The sequence below is a fragment of the Chionomys nivalis genome, chromosome 17, assembly GCF_950005125.1.
Source record: "Chionomys nivalis chromosome 17, mChiNiv1.1, whole genome shotgun sequence".
Classification (NCBI taxonomy): Eukaryota; Metazoa; Chordata; class Mammalia; order Rodentia; family Cricetidae; genus Chionomys; species Chionomys nivalis.
In genome coordinates, this window is record NC_080102.1 from 34,648,283 (window position 1) to 34,670,339 (window position 22,057).

The 22,057-nt window shown below is 42.6% G+C and overlaps 1 protein-coding gene across 24 annotated transcripts in view; it reads right to left on the bottom strand.

Moving 5' to 3' along the window:
* The window catches only part of Rbfox2 (RNA binding fox-1 homolog 2), a 253,680-nt gene that overhangs the window by 200,397 nt on the left and 31,226 nt on the right, over positions 1-22,057 (bottom strand). The window contains exon 1 of one of the 24 annotated variants that reach the window (XM_057791486.1): positions 8,611-8,678. The exons of the other annotated variants lie outside the window; for them this stretch is intronic. The gene's annotated coding sequence lies outside the window, so the exon portion shown is untranslated. Of the gene's footprint in view, positions 1-8,610; positions 8,679-22,057 lie in introns of those variants that run through there. 24 annotated transcript variants of the gene reach the window in all.

The following is a 22,057-nucleotide window of genomic DNA, read 5'->3' on the forward strand; positions in this document are numbered from 1 at the left end:
TCTAGTTTTTCACCTCCCTCCCTGCTTCACAGGATGAGGAGTCTTCCTTACTGTTGTCCTAACTTAGTCACTCCATGACCCACCTGCTCTTCAGGATACCCCATCCCTTCCTAAGGCCAACTCCTAGCTATCAAATGAAGACGTCGAGCAATACAGTTGCCAAAATTCTCTTCAGTTCACTGTAAGATCTGATCTGGGCTGCACGCTCTGACAAAGCCTCCTGCTCCTCTCTCTGTTGCGAACAGTTTTAGCAACCATTCCCCCACAACTGCACTAGCATGCTAACCCTACCATCTAAGGCTCTGAGCAGCACCACCCTCGGCCCTCCTTCCCTTTCCTTTCCTAGCCACCGAGGAGAGGCAGAACCCGAGAGATCCACCTCTGCACAAGGTTCCTTCCCTCACAAATATGCATCCTCCCTGTGAAATCACAATCCAATGTGACACTTCTGTGTAATAAAAAGCTGCATTTCCATTTATACTAGTGTCAAAAGGGAGAAAATACTTGCAAATGAACATGTAAAAAGGGGCTGCTGTATTAGTTCTATTTCTCATGATAACAAAATACTTGACATGAAAAGCCTAAGGAAGGATTTTTTCTAGGGATTATATCCTTTCAGTCTATGAGGGCAGAAAAGACAGTGATTTAGAGTGGCAGTCTGGATGGGAGAGGAAAGCAAGCCTATGGTTACACACTGCTGAGATGACAGGATACAAAATGGGTGGGACTGGAACCATGTCTGGGTATATTTTCTTTTTTAAAAAATTTATTTTTATTTTATGTGCTTTTGTGTTTTTGCCATGGCTGTCAGGCCCCTGAACTGGGATTACAGACAGCTGTGAGTTGCCATGTGGGTGCTGGGAATTGAACCCGGGTTCTCTGGAAATGCAGTCAGTGCTCTTAACCACTAAGCCATCTTTCCAGCCCCTGGGTATATTTTCAAAGGTCACCTCCAGTGACCTAACTCCATCAGCCAGCCCCCATTTCCTGAAGGCTCCATAACCTCCCAAAATAGCACCAGCAGCTTTGGATCATGTGTTCAAATACATTGACCTGTGGGGAACCTGTAACTGGTAAGAGATGAAGAACTTTCCAAACAAACTCAGAAAGACAATAAAAATTGGAGCTAGAGAAATGGCTCAGTGGTTAAGAACACTGGCTGCTCTTCTTGAGGTACTGAGTTCAAGTTCCAGCACCCACATGACAACTCAAAAAAAAAATACTATAACCATAATCTCGTATCCAATACCCTCTTCTTGTGTGCCAACATAAGTGCAGACCATACGCCTAGCTATATAAAATATATAAATAAATATTTTTAAATTAAAAAATAAATAAATGAAAGGGGCCAGAGTTGTGGCTTTAGTGGTACAGCACTTCCCTAGCATAAACAAGGTCCTAGATTCCATCCCAGTCACCAGAAAAAGAAAAGGCAAAGATTTACAAAATCTATCAAAGAGATTCAGAGGACAAAGACAATGAAAAACACTCAACCCATTTTAGTACAAATTAAAATCACAAAGATAGACCATTGCACACCTCCTGGCATGACTTTGGTGGGGTTCTTAATCTGACAATACCAGGTGTAAAAAGAAGCAGATATAGTCTTTGCTGATGAAAATCCAAATACAACAGCTACTTTGAGAAACTTTGGTGTTCCCCATAAAGTTAACTACATTTAACTACATGGTCCACCAATCCCACCTCTACTTATTTATCCCAAAGCAATAAAAACATAACTATGCATGAGTCTACAAATAAATCTTTATTGTAGGTTTATTTACAAATATCAAAAACTGGAGGGGCTGGAGAGGTGGCTCAGAGGTTAAGAGCACTGACTGCTCTTCCAGAGGTCCTGAGTTCAAGTCCCAGCAACCACATGATGGCTCACAACCATCTTTAATGAAATCTGATGCCCTCTACTGTCCTATAGGATATATGTAGGCAGAATACTGTATACATATAAATAAATAAATCTTAAAAAAAAAAAATATATAAAAAAAAAAAAAAAAAACTGGAGACAACCCAAATGCTCATCAAAAAGAGTGTATAAACTACTAATTATTACACAAAACACAGTGGATTAATCCCAAAGGAATTGCACCATAAGCCAGATTCAAAAAGGTATGTATTGCAGCATTTATGGAAAGGCCAGCAACTGGGAACAAGAAGAGAGGCCTACTTCAAAGGAGCCCAAGAGAACACTGTATGTACTTTGATAGTGACAATGGCTGCATGACTAAGTTTACCAGAATTCATAAAAATAAAATCTTCAAGGATGACTATCACTGCATATAAAATACACCTAGTAATTAAAATATACATAATCTTCCTCAAAAAATTTATAGAAAGTGCCAAGTGGTGGTGGCGGCACACGCTCAGGAGGCAGAGTCAGGAGGATCTCCATGAGTTCTAGGCCAGCATGGTCTACAGAGCAAGTTCCAGGACAGGCTCCAAAGCTAGACAGAGAAAGCCTGTCTCAAAAAAAAAACAAAACAAAATAAAAAAATTATAAAAAGCATCCCTTTCCTTCCATCACTGGGTAGTAAAGCAACTAAGTAATGCCCACACCAGCAGACCTACAGCTAAGATACGGGAACTATCTGAGAGGGGCTAGTGGCAAAGCTAAGGCATGCAATCAAGAATGGGCTAACAGCTACTGACTGAGGACTCCAGGCATGAAGTGCAGATTACAGAAGTGGAAGAGCTAGTCACTGTGGTTAGAAAATATGCTCCACTGAGCAAATAAGTAACTTTATATTAAGGCTAAGGCAGTCAAGTTTCTCCCTACTGGAGAAGATATTTTAAAAAACAGAAAGGGAGAGAGCAGGTGTTAAATGGAGTTACTTGTATAAACTCACATTTTATAATATAAAATGCATGGTTTTTAACATATTTACACATACAAACAGTGGGTATGCACAGAACACAAAGATACAAAGATATGCATTATGTTGTATTTAAAGCACTTTACTCTGTCTGCTGACAGCCTAGAGGCAGTGACAAATCTAGCAGCGGCCATACCTGCCACCCAGACCTTGGTTTCTAATCCCAGCCTCTATCTGAAAGAATCAGAGCTCCTTGGAAATGACTCATTCCAGGGCTTTGACAAGAATATAACAAGCCAGAAAAAAAAGAAAGAAAGAAAAAAAACCTTATTCCAGAAAGCAAGGAAATGTCTCATAAATGATGGAGACAGACCAAAGAGCAAAGAAGCTTAAGGTGGGTCCCACTGGCCCTACTCAAATGCAGAACAGCTTGAGTAGCAGAAATTATATAACTTCATTATTACACACTGAAAAAAAGAAACACAGAGAAATGAATGAGAACACTCCTTCCTATAACAGAATGCACTGATAAACACAGACCACAAGAAATGGGGTCATTTCATCACTCAACTAGCACAGAAGGGGCTGACCCACGGAGGAATTACCAATAGTATTAAGGTAAGGGCTGAGGTTGTAGTTCAGTGACACAACACCCTAGCATACTCAAACCCGGCCTTCAATCCTCAGCACCATAAACATCACAAAACAAAAGCTTAAGGCCCTCAGGTAGAGGTCTACTGTAAAACACAATAATGTATAATCTCAAAATACCTTTCCACAAGAAAGCAAACGATTATAACAGAGGAAATGGTGATCTGACAAGGTGATTTAAATAGGTATGGTCCATGGAGGCCATACCTATTCAAATGCTTGGCCTATTGAGAGTGACACTATGAGGAGGTGTGGCCTTGGAGTAGGTGTGGCTTGTTGAAGGTGTGCCACTGTGGGAGCTAGGTCTGAGGTCTCATATATATGATGTTTAAGCAACACCCAGTATGTGACAGTTCACTTCCTGTTGCAGAACTCTTAGCTCCTTCTCCAACACCATGTCTGCCTACATGCCACCCACTAAGATGATAATAGACTAAACCTCTAAACTGTAAGCTAGCCCCAAATAAATGTGTTCCTTTTTAAGAGTTGCTATGGTCATGGTGTCTCTTCACAGCAATAGAAGCCCTAAGTGAGTTGGAAAGATGGCTTGGCAATTAAAAGCACTGACTGCTCTTCCAGAGAACCTGGGTTCAATTTCCAGCACCCACATGGCAGCTCACAACTGTCTGTAAATCCAGTTCCAGGGGATCTGACACCTTCACTTCAGTGCACATAAAATAGTTAAATAAATCATTTTTTAAAAGTCCTTAAACCGGGCAGTGGTGGTGCACACCTTTAATCCCAGCACTCGGGAGGCAGAGGCAGGTGGATCTCTGTGAGTTCGAGGACAGCCTGGCCTACAAGGGCTAGTTCCAGGACAGGCACCAAAGCTACAGAGAAACCCTGTCTCGAAAAACAAAAACAACAACAACAAAAAAAAACTTTAAAAAACTCTAAGGCAGCTTAAGTAAAGACATTGGCAGATACCAACTTTACAAGGTCATCCTAGTTAATGTGATTTTTGGTTTGGGGACTACAGTGAGACAGGGATTAGAGGCAGCAAGAACACAGCACCATTTCTGCCCTATTCCTGACAAAAACAAACTAACCACCATCAGGAGGAAACTGAGGAACTCAGAGATCTAGACTCTTCAAAAATATCAAGCACACTGGCCAAGACCTGACCTGAGCGTGGACCTCAAGGTCATGCAGTGGAAGGAAAGAGTCAACTCATTATCCAACCTCCACACTGCACCTGGACAAACCCTGGCGCCTGCTGGCCAGACAATCTAACCTAGTTGGTGACCTCCAATGAGACCCTATGTCAAAAAAAGTCAATATTGACAGCCCCTGGAAAACAACACTCAAGGTTGACCTCTAGTCTCTACATGCATATGCACACGCGCACACAAACACACACACACACACACATTTAAAATGTGAGTTTAAAGAAGGACATGAAAGAACTAACAAAGACTAAGAAGAAACTATTTTCCTAATGTGAGAGCCATAAACAAAGCTATGTAGGAAAGTCTTGCCTAGAGGGTACATACTGGAGTATGTGCAGGGGTGAAAAGATTTCTCATCTGCAACCTGTTCTCAGAAAAATGTCAGAAAAGAAATGATAAAGGATCACATGTACACATACAGATGCCCCATACCCACATACAGACCTCACACCCACATCCACATACATACCCCACACCCACATCCACATACAGACCCCACACCCACATACAGACCCCACACCCACATCCACATACAGACCCCACATAAACATACAGACCCCACACCCACATACACATACAGACCCCACATAAACATACAGACCCCACACCCACATACACATACAGACCCCACATAAACATACAGACCCCACATCCACATACACATACAGACCCCATATAAACATACAGGCCCCACACCCACATACACATACAGACCCCACATAAACATACAGACCCCACATAAAAACACAGACCCCACACCCACATACATGCCTGTCTGGCAACAAGCAATGAAGTAAACACAATATAGTATGATAACTGCAAAATCTAAATGAAGGAGATCAAAAGTTATTAGATTAGGGAACATAACATCTGAGAACAGAACAGGCTAATGCCTAAAGTCATGTCAGTGAAGAACCCTATCTGGCCAAGACATTACATGTAAGATATGAGCAATTAAAAACTCACAAAGCAAAAAAAATACAAGGGTACTTGACGGGTCTTAAATAACCATTCTTTTTTTTCTTTCTTTGGTTTTTGGGGGGTTGTTTTTTGTTTTGTTTTGTTTTTTGGTTTCTTGAGACAGGGTTTCTCTGTGTAACAGCGTTGACTGTCCTGGAACTCTCTATAGACCAGGCTGGCCTTGAACTCACAGAGATCCACCTACCTCTGCCTCCTGAGTGCTAGGGTTAAAGGCATGTGCCACCAAGCCCTGCTTAAACAACTATTCTTAACCATTCTTAAATATTCTTAAACAACTAACCCTTAGGTATTTTTCACCCTCAAAAGTTCTCTATGATTTATGAAGTAATTTATTAGAAAGAAAGCAGGGGTCATCATAGGACTAGAGCTGTTTGGCATAGCTGAGCTAAATTACTGTTATAAATTCTACCCTTTTTAATGTATGAGTGCTCTATCTGCATGTACACCTGCACACCAGAAGAGGGAGTCAGATCACATTACAGATGGTTGTGAGCCTCCATGGGAACTGAACTCAGGACCGCTGGAAGAGTAATCAGTGTTCTTAACTGCTGAACCATCTAGCTAGCTTTCTACCCTGGTTTTTTTATGCCCCCCCCCCAAAGTTTCTGTATATGAAAGACAGCACCAAGTAAATACAAATCAAACCATCCTTAAAGAAGCAGGTCCTACCATTTAATCAGGAGCACATGAAGTGATTTGCTTCTGATTACAAATCAAGTGGGGTCAAAGCAGGCTCTGTACATCTTTAAGGTCCACATCTTGTCCAGACATCATCTACAAAGGGCTCTGTGTAGTTCAAATGTGGGGATTACCCCTTACCAGTCAGTGCCTATGGTAAAGGCTTGGCCACGTGTTATGTACTCAGGAGCTGGAACCCTTTAAAAAATTCTTAGGTCACCAGAAGCATGCCCTCAAAGGAACTACAGAAACTGGGTCTTTTCTCTTTTCTACCTCTCCCGCCTCCTGGATCCAGATGTAAGATTGCTCTGACCCACTGTCTCACCAGGATATGCCACCCTCACCAGAGATCAGACCTTAGACTTCATTCTCCAGAACCATTAGCCAAAATAACCAAACATCACCTTCCTCAAAAAGGAAACACCACTTGGCCGACATTTAAGCAACAATAAAGTTGGGAGATGATTCAGTGAATAATATTTGCTGATCAAGCACAAAGACCTGAGTTCAGATCCCTAGAACTACATAAAAGCTGGTCCGCAGCGCACATGTCTGTAGTCCTAGCACTCTTAAGGGAATATGGGAAGCGGAGACAGGAGGATCCCTAGAAGCTCCCAGGCCAGGGGTCTACTCTATCTCAAACAAGGTGGAAGGCAAGGACTAACACCAGGGGCGTCCTCTGACTGGCACAATCACCACAGTTCTCTGGTAATTATCATTAGTTTCATTTTATTTAAGAAAAAGTGGGACTTCAGTCAGAGACTGAAGGTACACACACAAGTGACAGCCTGACTGAAAAAAATCCAGCTTCCTGCTCTACCTCCTCATAGTTTGTCAGACCTTACAGGTTGCTTGGATTCCACTAACAAATCTCCTCTCCCTGGATATTCAAGTCCTTCGTATTTAATACTTTTAAATCCCAAACATTCACCAAAGTTAATTTGGCTCCGTTTGGAGGCAGATCCTTCCGTAAAATCTAGTATATTCGCTTTTATGTTTTCACCAATGTGGGTTGTAAAAATGCAACACTTTTTGCTTATGTTCCAGGAGCCCCAGAAGATTAAGGGAGCAGCCAGTAGACAGCCCACCACAGAATTCACTGTATATTCTGCAGCACACAACACATCCACATCCATTTTATCTGGCAGCAGGAAGAGATATAAGTTAGGGCCCTACAATTATCCCTGTAGAGAGGCATACCGAAGGGAATGTAGGCATAACAGCTACAATAATGGCAACACAAATAGCCATCTGTACTTAGAGCCAGGCATGCCAAGAGCTTTTAAACACCCATATCCCTAATGCCATGCTCTCCCTCCATGCAGGTGGGCCAATTCCTTTCCATTCTTTTCCAGCCCACATAATTTCAAAGGAATAGATAATCTGCTGCCAGGAACAAGAAGCAAAGAAAGCCACTGTACTTCTAAACACAAAAGACCAAAAAGCAAAGGTCTTAAGGCTCCAACTAAATGAGCTGGCACTTCCCACTGCCCAGTCCCTTCTCTTTGACATCTACCCTGCCCCTGGCTGCCTTAGAAATCACATCCCCATATTCCCAGACATTCAGTTCTTCACTGAATGTGGCCAGTACTAGTCTCCCCATGATAACAGAGCCACTGAGAATAGGGTTTCTCCCCTCCTCCACCAGGATCCTAAACAGCACCTATAGATAGTGCTGAGGACAACAGTGCAAAATAAAGATATGCTGGATCAATACAAAAAGTGCTGAATGAACAGGGATGTGAGTTGTGGAAAAGAAAATGGTAGTAATTTGAGGTGCAAGGGTACAGAACTACCAGCACAGGAACCACGCTAGCTCAAGTCTACACTGAACAAAACTGCTGTGGTGATCATATTTATATGGGAAAATTTCTTAACAGTCTTTAACAGAGAACTTTAGAATAAGATAAACTTAAGAGCATCACTTACTTAAAACAAAAACCCACTTCTCTTTTACTGTTATATCCTCAAGCACAAAGCAGAAATAACCAGACGACAGTCCTCCCACTCCGTTCTGATTTCCAGCTGCTCTCCAAGGGCTCCACTCTCAGCTTTGTCCTCACCACTTACCTGTGAGGTTCCCAAGAAAACAAGGAATGCATTCCAATCCTCATGAATTCTCAGAGGACTGTCTCCCCAGTTCTTCTGATTTGATTCTTAGGGTTTGTCAAAAAGATGTGCAATTTATTACCAATCACAGCAAACCTCATCTGGGGTGATGATGCAGTTAACAACTCAACAAAGCACCAGGAAGAAGACATGTGAAAGGGACACACCAACAGCACCTACCCTGCCAGTCTTACCTGCAGAGAGCTGTCCTAGGACCTCCAGTTCTAAGCTCCCAGCCACCCTGGACAACCCTGTTTACTAACTTCACTTGTAAACATCAAATAGAACACAGTGTGGTAAAGCAGTTATAAGGTCTTAAGGCTGCTTCTGTTTGTATCCTCAATCACAGTTCTGCTTAAGATGCTTTTCCCTCCTGATGAAAAACACAGCAATTACATTGGGGAGGCACTTGTCTTGACCAAATTTTATGTAATAGAGCATCAGAGCTTAAAGCAACCTCAGAAATAGCTTCCCCAAACTCTGAACAGATGGAGAAAGGTTCATAGGAGTCAAAAACTGCTAATGGCAGTTACACTGTCAAATCAAAAATGACAGAGCTGTATCTGATTTGCCCCTAGCAGTGCTCAGCACTTGGCATGAACTGAACTGGATGAGCACAGCTAACTCATGGGAATGCTAGAACTGTGGCCGGGGACACCCTACTTCAATACCCAGGCATACAATACTCCTTCATCCCTGAATCAGCACTGAGATTTCCAGCCTGTCTTTCTTCTAACTACTCTGGGCTTTTTGTTTTGTTTTTTGTTAGTTTTTTTGTGTGTGGTTTTTTTTTTTTTTTTTTTTTGAGACAGGGTTTCATTGTAGTTTTTTTAGAGCCTGTCCTGGAACTAGCACCTGTAGACCAGGCTGGCCTCGAACTCACAGAGATCTGCCTGCCTCTGCCTCCCAAATGTTGGGATTAAAGGCGTGCGCCACTACTGCCAGGCTCTAACTACTCTGAAAACTATACATTTCTAAACTAGTTTAAAAGACAACCCTCTTCAAAGAATTGGCGGTCTTGGGAGGAGTCAGTGGAGAGGAAGGTGGGTGATCACGTAATTACAGTACTCATATAAAAATCCTTTAACAATAACATTTAAGCTGGGCAGTAGTGGCACACGCCTTTAATGCCAGCATTCCAGAGGCAGAGGCAGGCAGATCTCTTGAGTTCGAGGCCAGTGTTATGAGTTACTGGACAGCCAAGGTTAAACAGAAAAACCCTGTCTTAAAAAACAACAAAATTTAAATTTAAAATTTAAATGAAAACATCCCTCTTTGTCCATTTAGAGACCCTTCTAATAATTCCCTTAATTAACAAGCCTTCTCTCAAAGACTGTCCTCTCTGGAACTCTTCCTCATAATAACTTACAAACCATCCCAAAATCTGCCCTTTCCCCTTGTGGGTAGCTTCCTAAGATAGTGGCATAAATAAGTAGATAGATAGATAGATAGATAGATAGATAGATAGATAGATAGATAGATAGATAGATAGATAGATAGATAGATAGATCGGCCGAATTTTGAGATGCAGATTCCTAAACCCTATCCAAACAATTCTGGTTTTACACTCTGAGGTGTGGCTGCCTAAGCTCGTAAACACTGAATGTTAAGGTTCTAAGGAGGTTCTGATGCACAGCTAGCAAAGGCTGGAAAACCTTTGCCCTGACATCTCAAGAAGTTCATCATTTAGTCATTCTATATTCTAAAATGAATACTAGATTGCTCTGGCCTGAGGCAGAGCACTCCTGATAGAAGGCCTGCTGGAAGTACTCTCTGCGGCACTCAGGTAAGTCTGACCACAGAGTCCCAAAGCTCACTGATGATAATGATCTATCAGTCAGCATCCCACTAAGCTAAAAGAACATAGAAGGAAAAAGGGCTGCATGGGAGGCTTTCCACTCAAAAACATTTTAGTTTTTCACTTTTTTTTTTAAACCAAGAATCCAGATGGTCTTTCTGCATCAAAAATAGCTTTCTGTGGTACATGTACAAACCCAACTCCAACAAGGCACAAGAATACATTATGCATTTTCATGTGTTCTCTTGTGCATACTAATTCCTGTTAATGCCACGAAAACTATTCACGTTTCAAGTGATGCACTCAACAAACACTGAGAATCTACTATATGAAAGGTATGACCTAAGATATGTTACACATCTATGTTAAAGACTCTTAGAAGGCTAGATGATGGGTTAAAACTCCCTGATTATAAAATGTTGTAGATCCAAAAGCAAATTATCCTGGGCTACCTTTAGTTCCCTAATCAGTCATTAGCTGCCTACCTCTGTGTGAGTCTTAACATCTTTTTAAACTGCAGGTAAAATATCTGGAATGTATAACAGACCAGCAGTCTCCACCATACCAAAGGCTGAAAATGCCACCAGGTAACGCCTAACCTACAGTGTTCCCTGCTTTGCTGTAACTCACCCACTTAATGTTCCCACCATTTTTTTTTTTTTGGTTTTTCGAGACAGGGTTTCTCTGTGGTTTTGGAGCCTGTCCTGGAACTAGCTCTTGTAGACCAGGCTGGTCTCGAACTCACAGAGATCCGCCTGCCTCTGCCTCCCAAGTGCTGGGATTAAAGGCGTGCGCCACCACCGCCCGGCCCCCACCATTTTTTTTTAAATGCCACCAATTAGCAGGGTAGTGGTAACACACACCTTTAATCCCAGCACTCGGGAGGCAGAGGCAGGCAAATTCTCTGTGAGTTCAAGGCCAGCCTGGGCTACAGATGGAGTTCCAAGACAGCCAGAGCTGTCCCCATACAGAGAAACACAATATACAGAGAAACCCTGTATCGAAAAACACAATGGGGGAGGGGGGGAGACGGTATCAATTTGTTTCTTTTGTTATGTGACTGTGTTATAAGTGTTCATGTAAACACTTCCACACATCATGCCAACACATCATGTAAGGCAACATGAATCCCATTCCCAGGTCATGGTCACTCATATTTGACTTAGTATCTGTTATCTCTTAGTTTAAGGTGACAGCTGTATTTTGCATTGATCTACACAGGTACTGGAGTTACAGCAATAAAGTCAGGTGTGGAAGTGCATGCCTTTAAACACTGCACTTAGGAAGGCCAAGGCAAGCCAATCTCTGTGAGATCAAAGCTAGCCTGGTCTATCTAGTTCCAGGTCAGCCAGGACTAAGCAGGACTATCTTTTAAAAATAAATGATAGATAGACAGACAGACAGACAGACAGATAGATATATGATAGACAGACAGATAGAAGCAATGAATACATTAGTCTCATGGTGCTTATACTCTATTAGGAAGTCAGATAGTAAACTAGAAAACAACTAAAATAATCTTACACGAAGCTGAGCATGGTGGCACACGCCTTTAATTCCATCATTCAAGAAATACAGGCAGAAGGATCTCTGTGAGTTTGAGGTCAGCCTGGTCTACAGAGCAAGTTCCAGGACACCCAGAGCCACACAGAGAAACTGCCTTAACCCTACCACCAAAAGATAATTCTAGATGGTGGTTAAGGTTGACAGCAGAAAGCGTGTCAACATAATGACACAGGAGTTATCAATGGTAGTGGACTCACTGAGTCCTCAAGGCCAAACCAAAAACAAGAAACTTTCCATGCTCCTTTTCATATTCTCGGTACACAATGAATGTTTTTGTTTTGTTGTTTGTTTTTATTTTAAGACAGGGTCTCTCTTCAAAGCCCTGGCTATCCTGGAACACACTACATAGACCAGGTTGACCTCAAGCTCAGATATCCACCTGCCTCTGTTTCCTGAGTGCTTGGGACTAAAGACGTGCCTGGCTCATAGTGAGTATTTTTAATAAATCAATTTTTAAAATATAGAGGAGAAAGTAGAAATTTCTAGCTGGTAGCAGTAATCACAACCAACTAAAAGCCAAGAACCGTGAAGTCTGAGTTGCTCCTATCACCTATGGGACTGTAGGCAAATCCTCAGTAAAACAGGCAGACATAACAAACTGGGCTGGTATCACACATAGAGGTACCATGATGTACACAAATTGAAGTGAAAGGTTGCTATCTACACAACTGCAGACTACTCCACATAAGAACGGGAGTTCTTATGCCAGGAGAAGCCAGAAATCTGAATTTCACCAGGCATGGAGGCACACAACTTCAATCTCAGCATTCAGGAGGTGAAGATAAGAATAACAGAAGGAGCTGGGTAGTGGTGGCGCGTGCCTTTAATCCCAGCATTCAAGAGGCAGAGGCAGGCGGATCTTTGTGAGTTCAAGGCCAGCCTGGTCTACAAGAGCTAGTTCCAGGACAGGCACCAAAGCTACAGAGAAACCCTGTCTCAAAATACCAAAAAATAAAAAAAAAAATTAAAAAAAAAAAAAACAGGAGGTGCAGGGCCAGCATCAGATACAGAGTGAATTCAAGATCAGCCTGGGCTACATGAGACCCCACCTGAAACTTCCTTGCTATATTCCATGTGAGGTGTTTAACACACACACACAAAATCAGGATTTCACATAACCTTTCCCCAGTATTTCAATGATAAATCCAATGTCTTCAAAATGTTGTTAGTCAAGGCTGGGAACATAGCTGAATTGATAGACTGTTCCTCTAGCATGTGATCTGTGTGGTCCTGGGTTCAATCTACAGCACATAAACATGATCTGGTAGTGTAAACCTGAAATCCCAGAACTCAGGAAGTGAAGGTAGGATGAGAAGTTCAAGGTCACTCTTGCACTCAAAACAATTCTGAACCGTAGAGGCCAGCCCTTAAATAAAATATGGTTAGTCAAGCACAATCCCATGTGCAAGAGGAGTCTATCCACTGCCATACAGCTTGCTTCTCTAGCCCATATCATTCCTAACTTCTTCTTAGTTCTAAGAATCCAAGCTCTAAACAGCTTTTAAAGAAAAGGGCTAGAGAACATTCCCCTCCCAAATGATCTGATGAGACAGGAAAGTGGTTATCACTGCTCTGCAGGCAGCAAAGGAGTCAGCAGAAAAGAAGCTGTAACCTGGACTGTTACAATTTTGCCCACCTGTGTTCAACAGGCAGCTACCCTAGTTAATCGGGTGCTTAGACAGGTACAACCCATGTACACAGACACATGCACCACACAGGACGATGAGGAAATCAGTCACACTTAAGACTGGAGAGATGTCCCAAAAACACAGCAGAAATGTGGCATGAAGAGCAGGACGGCGAAGACTGAATAATTCAGACGCCTGATTCATTTAACAAACTGAGTCCCATCGCTTGTGTGCTGGGTTTCCTCAGCTAAAAGCAACTGAACTGCTGTCTGAATGGACAGCCAACTGCACCTGTGGTAGAGGTAAAAGTTTATTTTTTTGAGTGCTAACTCGCCATAAATGACCAAACCTGAAAGTAAGCAGTGCTCACACACTGTTGGTTAAAAAGGATCAGTGTGAGCATTGCACTCACGTTCATCTTCTGAGAATGCCTCCAGAGGCGGAGAGAGGAAAGCAGATCTGAGTTCAAGTCCAGTCAGGGCAAAATAGTATGACTGCCTCAGAAAACAAAACAAACAACAACCACAAGCACCATAAAAGAAAGAAATATATCAGCCACAAGGGCTACAAGTATAGCCACTTCTCCCAACCTTTTCCACTACTACTCACTGAGGAAGCAAGGTCAAAGCATTAACATCTACCTGCAAGATGGCAATGCCACTTCTGGCTTACGGGTGCCCATCCACTATTAACCCAAACCCCCAGGCCTGTTGAGAAAATAGATCCAGTTACACCCAGAGCATCAGACAGTCATCATTAACTTTTTTTTTTCAGTGGCGCTTTGGAGCCTGTCCTGGAACTCACTTTGTAGACCAGGTTAGCCTTGAAATCACAGTGACCCACCTGCCTCTGCCTCACAAGTGCTGGTATTAAAGGCTTGCGCCACCACTGCCCTGCTAATTGGCCCGACTTTATCATTAACTCTTAAGACTGATGGATGGAATATATGTAAAGATTTAAAATGTTAAAACCTACTAGTAAATGACACAGGGAAGGAAACTGGTGAGCGAGCGGCTCATTTCATGTGTCTCTGATCACTCTGGCATTTTAACTTCCAGTTTTGCTTGTTAATGACAACAGGAAAATATTCAAAATGGTTCAAGTATTTCAATTTCTGGAAGCTGTAATGCTGACGTGGTGCAGATAACCCTGTTCATGTTGAATCTGGGAAATGCTACTTGTTAAGAACACACTGAGCACGTGCAAGCTTCTAAATACTGCAACACTAATGTCATGCTTCTGCAACAATCAAGATGAAGAACGTATCTGGATATACTTCAAATCCTAAGGCTCTAAAAAAACAAAAGTTCTAAAGCAAAGAGCAGATCCTAACTATTGCACTAGTTAAGCAGTAGGAAGTGTGTCTTGTCAGGCAATTAATGCCACAGATTAATGCACTTAGTGTGAGCTCATCCTTTTAAAAACCATTTTGAAAAGTAACCTGATTTCCCAAAGTTATCAACAGCCATAAAGAACTTCTCAAAATTCAAAGGCTGACTGGGAAATATTTCAGCTCTAAAAGCAAAGAAGAAATAGCATTAAAATTGAAAAGTAATTAAATAAAATCTGCTTCTTCCAGTGATAACAAATTTTCCTACTTACATCCAGCCAAGCTCTAGGGAATTAATCTGCCGGTCTGTTATACAGAGTGTGTAACACAACAGCAGTGACTCAACCCACAGAATCCTCTAGAGAAGACAAAAGATGGAAACTTATTCAAACTGGGTTACAGATCAAGATCCAAGGTCCATAAGGCAAACTCCGAAGAGTCTCAGACAGAAAAGCGTCCTGGATTTCCAAAAGCTTAATGGCTGCTACACCTAGAAATGAGAATACAGTCTTACCTGCTCTTTCTTCTGTACAAAAAACAAAACAAAACAAAAACATTGCTGACTACTTTTAATACACCAGAAAATGGATGACAACCTTCCCAAAATGAGATAAAATTATGTCATTCATGAGGTGATATTGGGACAATTCTTCTTTTTTTCTTTTTAAAGTTAGGGTCTCATGTAGTCCAGTCTTCAAATGACCTTGAACTTGGGATGTTCTGAGTCCTAGAATGATAGGACGTGGCCAGAACTGGTTTTATGCAATGCTGGGGAAAATCAAACCCAGGGTTTGTTTCATGCACTGAAACAGGGTCTCATTATGTAATCCTGGCTGGCCTGGAACTCAATTTGTAGACCAGGTTTTCTTAAAGTCATAGAAATTAACCTGCCTCTCCCTCCCTAGTGTTGGTATTAAAGACATATACACAGGAACCAAATCAACACAACATCATTTACATTACATCTGGAATATGTGTTCTATACAAAAGGAATCGTTATATCCAACCACTAATCATCTAATTAAATATAGGGCTTACTGTTCACCAGGCTCTGTGCTAGATACTAGGGGAAATGATCAAGCATGGTATTCAACTGCCCTAGAGGAACTCAGTGGATCATATAAAATAAACAAGCATTTACAACATGGTCTGTTCTAGCTTAGATCTTGAATGTCCCCAAGTCATGTGTCCAGAGCTTGTCTCTAGTCAGTATCACTACTGGAAGGTGCCAGAACCTTTAAGGGGTGGTGTTAGACTGGAGGTTTCAGGACAAATAAATCCCTGACCCCAGTCAGAAGCTGGCACTTGCAGAAGCCCATGAATGAGACAGAGAGATTTCCACTAGGACCCAGCATTTAAAAAGCCCATGCAAAACACTGGACACAGCAAGCCTTACCTAGCTCTGGATTCCAAAGTGATCACTGGATTCAGGACATACCTACTGGACCCCTAAACCCAGACAATACTTCAATACCTTATCAAGGTCACTGCCTCCCACCCTCTCTAACAAAAAGTTCTTAACCCTGTCCAGTCCCTTGACTTCATGGACCTCCTACTGTGAGACTGTGAACTCGCCTGCAGGAAGTGACTAATCCCTACAGAAATTGCCTTTTACTTTTTAATTCGGCTCAACTGGATTTACTGCAGCAGTGGAGAAACCATTCAGGTGGCCCTAGTGGAAGAAGCAGAACACACTCCCAACACAACGTTCTGGCCACGACATGCCCAAAGCAGCAGGGTCAGGAGACCATGAATCAAAACACCTCAAACCTTTTCTCCTTTGACAGCCGACTACTGTCTTGGACAATGTGCAGCCATAATGGAAGCTGACATGTGGATCACAACACCGCTGAAACACTGAGGGGCGGGGTGTGATCACAGCTACTTTTCAGAAGGGTCACTCTAAGACCACTACAGAGCAGTGACAGGGGTCAAGAGTAAAACTAGGAGTAAAAGGATCATTTAAGAGGCTACAGACAGTGGTTGCAAACTGGGCAAATGGTGGCACTGGTTCCTGAGTTTCATGCCAGTAGAGTTTGTCACCAAAAACAGATGAGGAACGTCAGTTTTATACAATGCTAGATCTGCAGTGGCTACAAAGTAACAAAATACAGATATAAACACACAGGACACAGGCAGACACAGTTATCTAAATGTAAATCAATCACAAAAAGCAAACTGGAAATTGTCATCATACAGATAAAGGGATAAAGAGATGTGTTTACCCAAGCAGAGCATATGTAATAACACAAAATGAAAGGCTGGAGCAGAGCTCTCCCTTTAAAGGACTGAGAACAGCAATGGCAGGCAGGGAGGCAACATTGTCAACGGATGATTCCAGACCAGCCAGCCAGCAGAGCAGAGGCACTGTAAGGACAAGACAGCAGAAAGGGAAACTCACCAGGATTAGCCAGCCATAGGGTGATACTGAGGGAAACAGTAGTAGCTGAGATAAAAACCAGACCATATCAAGCTCAACTGGACAGACAACTATTCCAAGAAGAGGGCTGTAGGAGGAAGAGAAGTGAAAAGAAGTCAAGTGAAGGGGGCTGGAGAGATGGCTCAGAGGTTAAGAGCATTGCCTGTTCTTCCAAAGGTCCTGAGTTCAATTCCCAGCAACCACATGGTGGCTCACAACCATCTGTAATGGGGGTCTGGTGCCCTCTTCTGGCCTGCAGACATACACACAGACAGAATATTGTATACATAATAAAATTTTTTTTTAAAAAAAGGAAGTCAAGTGAACATAGTCATGAGAGAAAACATGCCGGATTTTAAACATTCTGTTCACAACTGATGAAACAAAACAGAAAGGCGGGTCAAAATCTAGGAGAGCCAGGAGTACTCACTGCAGGAGGAGAGGTAGCAAAGGAAGGGTGGCATGCTCATTGCTCTGTGATGAGGTTCCTTGTATAAAAGCAATTGCCATACAAGTGTAAGACAAGAATTCAAAACTCAAATTCAAGTGAAAAGGGACAAAACGGCAGGAGCTCTGGTCTAGGAAAGCTGGAAACCATGAGGGCACAAGGCTGAAGGCTGTACTGACCTGGGCTGGATTTGCAAGGATACTGACCAAAGGGTTGTGTAAGCAAAGAGCAAACTAACAATTTGAACAAGCTGGAGAGGGGAACAGAGAGTAACAAAGACAAGAACACAGAGGCCAAAGCCAGGCATTTCTGTGACACTGGAGGCACAAAAGCTGCCAAGTGCCTGAAGCCAAGACTAGACAGACTTAATGAGAGGACTCTATAACCTTTCCAGAAATGAAGTAGCTCCAGCCTGACAGAGCTAGACCTTAAAATAGGCGGGGGAGGGAGACTACAGTCAGTAGAGCAGATGTTAACTCTCCCCAGAGGCACTGGAGTCTCCTAAAATAATGGCTCACAGTCCAAGAGCCAGAAGTTGTTTTAAACGGGGAGGGGTTGGTAAGACAAACAAGACAAACAAATGACATCAGAGTGTGAGACACCTGGGACTTTGTCCAGGGTGGAGGACTCAGGGACACCAGTGGAGAAGAGAGATGGGCAGGGGGAGAAGACCCTCATCTCCCTTGACAGGAGCACTAGGAGCACTCACTGGGAAGAAGGGACTCAGTTAGAAGGCGCAGGACAGAGCCAGTAAAGAGGCTGAGGAGGAGCTTTGCTATTAGACAACAGGAAAATGGACAGACCACAAGAGCGCAAGCCACTGAATCAGATCCAGAGGAAAACCAAAGTCAGCTAGGCCTAAGATGGGAACACACGGACAAGAGCTGCAGAACTGAACCCTAGGGCCACTGCAAATTCTTAAGGATGTTTTGTGTTTGTACTTTCCCTCTATTTTGCTAGATCAGACAAGACAACTCTCTAAATGGAGTCATTTAAGATCTGGATCAATTCAGGCTGGCAAGGTCTAACACTCAGGCTTCTGACACCTCCGGCAGTAATGACTAACCAATAAATATCAGGTAACTAAAGCTTTATTACTTCAAGACTCAAGCACTTTGATGCCTTTAGTGAAAAATAAAATAAATTAATCAATGTTACCGACCTAATCATAAGCACAGCTCTTCTGTACCAAGTGCTGCATTTCTCACATAACAGGCCTTTAATCTTCACCAATTTACGAGGCAGAAACTACTAGCAGCACCTTCCAGGTGAAGGCGCTGAGCCGCAGAGAAGCTAAGCAACTTGCCTGCAAAGCCAGGTGGCTCTAAACTTGAGATTCTTGACCACTGAGCTCTGCTTTCTGCTCACTGAAATTTACAGATGGCCATGGCCATCCACGTACTTAAGAACATTTCCCCTCACCTATACAATTCGAACTCAGCTATCAAAAAGAACAACAAAATCAAAGGCACTAGTATAAGAAAATTAAGTATGAAGAGAGTGACGAGATAATGACCAAAGGGCCAGAGATGCAACTCAACTGACAGTGTCTGCCTGACACCAGGCCCTAGCTGATGTGGGATTTCCCTCTGTATGCTATGACTACCATTAATGAATAAAGAAACTGCTTTGGACCTATAGCAGGACAGAACTTAGTTAGGCAGGGAAAATTAAACTGAATGCTGGGAGAAAGAAGGGCGGAGTCAGAGAGATACCATGTAACCCTGCAGGAGACAGATGCAGGAACTTTAGCTAGTCAGCCGCAGCCATGTAGCCATACACAGATTAATAGAAATGGGTTAAATTAATATGTAGGAGTTAGCCAATAAGAAGCTAGAGCTAATGGGCCAGTGATTTAATTAATACAGTTTCTATGTGATTTCGGGGCTAAACAGCCAGGAACAAACTAGCGGCCTCCTTACTACACCTGGCTTCAACCTCAGCACCACATACACAGGCAAGTTGGTCATGTGATCCGTGCACTTACTATGTAGAGGCAAGATCAGCAGTTTAAGACCACTCTCATTTCACAGAGGGTTGGAATCCAACCTGGGTTAGGTGCAACCATCTCTAAATTGAAAAAGAAAGTGTGCACCCAAAACTTAATTTTAATAGCTAAACAAGGGCAGAAAATACAAGGAGGAAGAGGACCCAAGTCAACAGCTTTTTAACTGTTATCTAAGAAAACAAATTTACACAGTCCATGAGCCTATCGCAGACTTTCACGCTGAAGAGATATTTTTATTCGGTTTGTTTGTTTTGTTTTTGTTTTGTTTTTTTTGAAACAGGATTTCTCTGTAGCTTTGGAACCTGTCCTGGAACTCACTTTGTAGACCAGAATGGCCTCGAACACAGAGATCCACCTGTCTCTGCCTCCCAAGTGCTGGGATTAAAGGTGTACACCACCACCGCCCAGCGACTGTTACATCCTTTAGGAAACACCTGGCTAAACCACAGTACACTATAAAACATGAAGTCAAGTGGTTTGAACTGCTCCTGAATCTTGGCCCTATCCTAACCCAATACTTTCCCCAGTACTCCTCTTAAACTTGTACTAAAGCTCATTTTCTGACCCAAGCAGAAATCTACTCTCAAGACTGCATCTCCTGGGCCACTTAACCTACAGCTCTTGCTTCTTGACTCAATATAAGCTTCAGAAGTTTGGGGCTGAGTCCAAAACAAAATAGCTACTGCGATAGGAGGTGCACATGAACCCACCTCTGCATGCAACTGCATCTCTGCCTTTTCTACTTTTATATTTTTCACCTACCTTGACTTAGCCTCAAATGGAAATGAACACACTCAACTCCCTACTTACAACAAAGAAAGCTGGATATCCTACTGCATTTCCAAAGACCCTCAATCTCATTTAACAGAAATGTGATGCACAGAGAGTTAATTTACTTGTACTTTTCAAAATGCCCTTAATAAAAGGTGAAGGCTTAATTCACTAGTACTTTTAACACATTTACCATGCGCAGTCCCGGCAGCATTATTGCACTCCTGAGCCTCAGGCGATGCACATGTGACGGGGAGCTCTCCCCACTAAAGGACTGTTTTTATAATAAATCAGAATTTGAGGTCTCAAAATAAACAATTATTCCAGGTAATCCCGCAGAACTGAGAGCTGAGGGTGGAGTGAGATTCAGCCACTGATTGGCCATAAGAAGCCAGTGACATGCAGGCAGGCCTTAAAGTACATCACAAACACTCTGCTACTAGGTCCATTCAAGAAGTGATGCCTCATTCTCCTCCCACCAGGAGAAGCTAGACTTGCTTCTAATAGCACAGGAAGAAACAGAAGCAGATCCACTGTTGCAGCAATACCCTCTGGTGACCGAGGTCCAGGCAACTGCAAGCTTGAACCTCATGAGAGACCCCAGGCTTCTACCAAATTTGTGACCAGAAAAAAACTGTTGTTTGAGGCCGGTTGGCATGGGTGCCATTTGCTAGCCAGACATATGGGACATTTACACAAGTCAAATTTTTCTAACAATCACCTTTAAAAGGTTTAAAAAAAAAAAAGGTGAGACTAATTTAATAATATATTTTATTGACCCTAATATATCTAAAATATTGGAATTTCACACACTGATATAAAATGGTATTTTTAAAAGCATAGTGAAATAGTTCACCTAAGTTTTCTGGGGTTTTGTGGGGGAGTGGGGTTGAAACAAGGTTTCGCTGTAGTTTTAGAGCCTGTCCTGGAACTAACTCTTGTAGACCAGGTTAGCCTTGAACTCACAGAAATTCACCTGCCTCTGCTTCCTGTGTGCTGGATTAAAGGTGTGCGCCACCACCGCCCGGCTTCACCTAACTTTTGTAGTAATTCTTCAAAGCCTATGTTTACCATTTGCAGTGCATTTTAACCCACACCAGTCAGTTAAGTTCCCTGACTGAACTGTGGCTGGCAGAGTCGGCCTGTACAGTGTCTGCTCTGCAGCTTGTTCCCCTCTAGAAAGTGGTAATATGTAAAACACCAAACATCTAAAGGTTTCTTTCTCTTTTCTTCACTTGGCTATCTCATTTATACAGGTTCCAAAGCTGGAGAAAACAGTGTTTAATTGTTTGTTGCCAGGAAAAGGAAGGATCCCTTTGAAAAGCCCAAAAGAAATGAATTCTTCCTACAAAGTACCAAAGTCAAGAGTATAGAAAACACTGCCTGCATTTTCATTAGCGGGTGCTTCCCTCACACACACTGACCTAGGGCTAAAGGCAAGATGTGGTCTGATCTGAAGTAGAAGGCTATGAAAGAAATAGAAGGGTAAAAAGCAGAGGAAGCCAGGGATGGTGGCGCATGCCATTAATCCCAGTACTTGAGAGAGGCAGAGGCATGTGGATCTCCGCCGAGTTTGAGGCTGGCTGGTCTACGTCTGGTCTACACAGTGAGTTCCAGGACAGCCAGGGCTATGTAGAGACCCTGCACCAAATGAAAGCGAGAACAGAACTAGA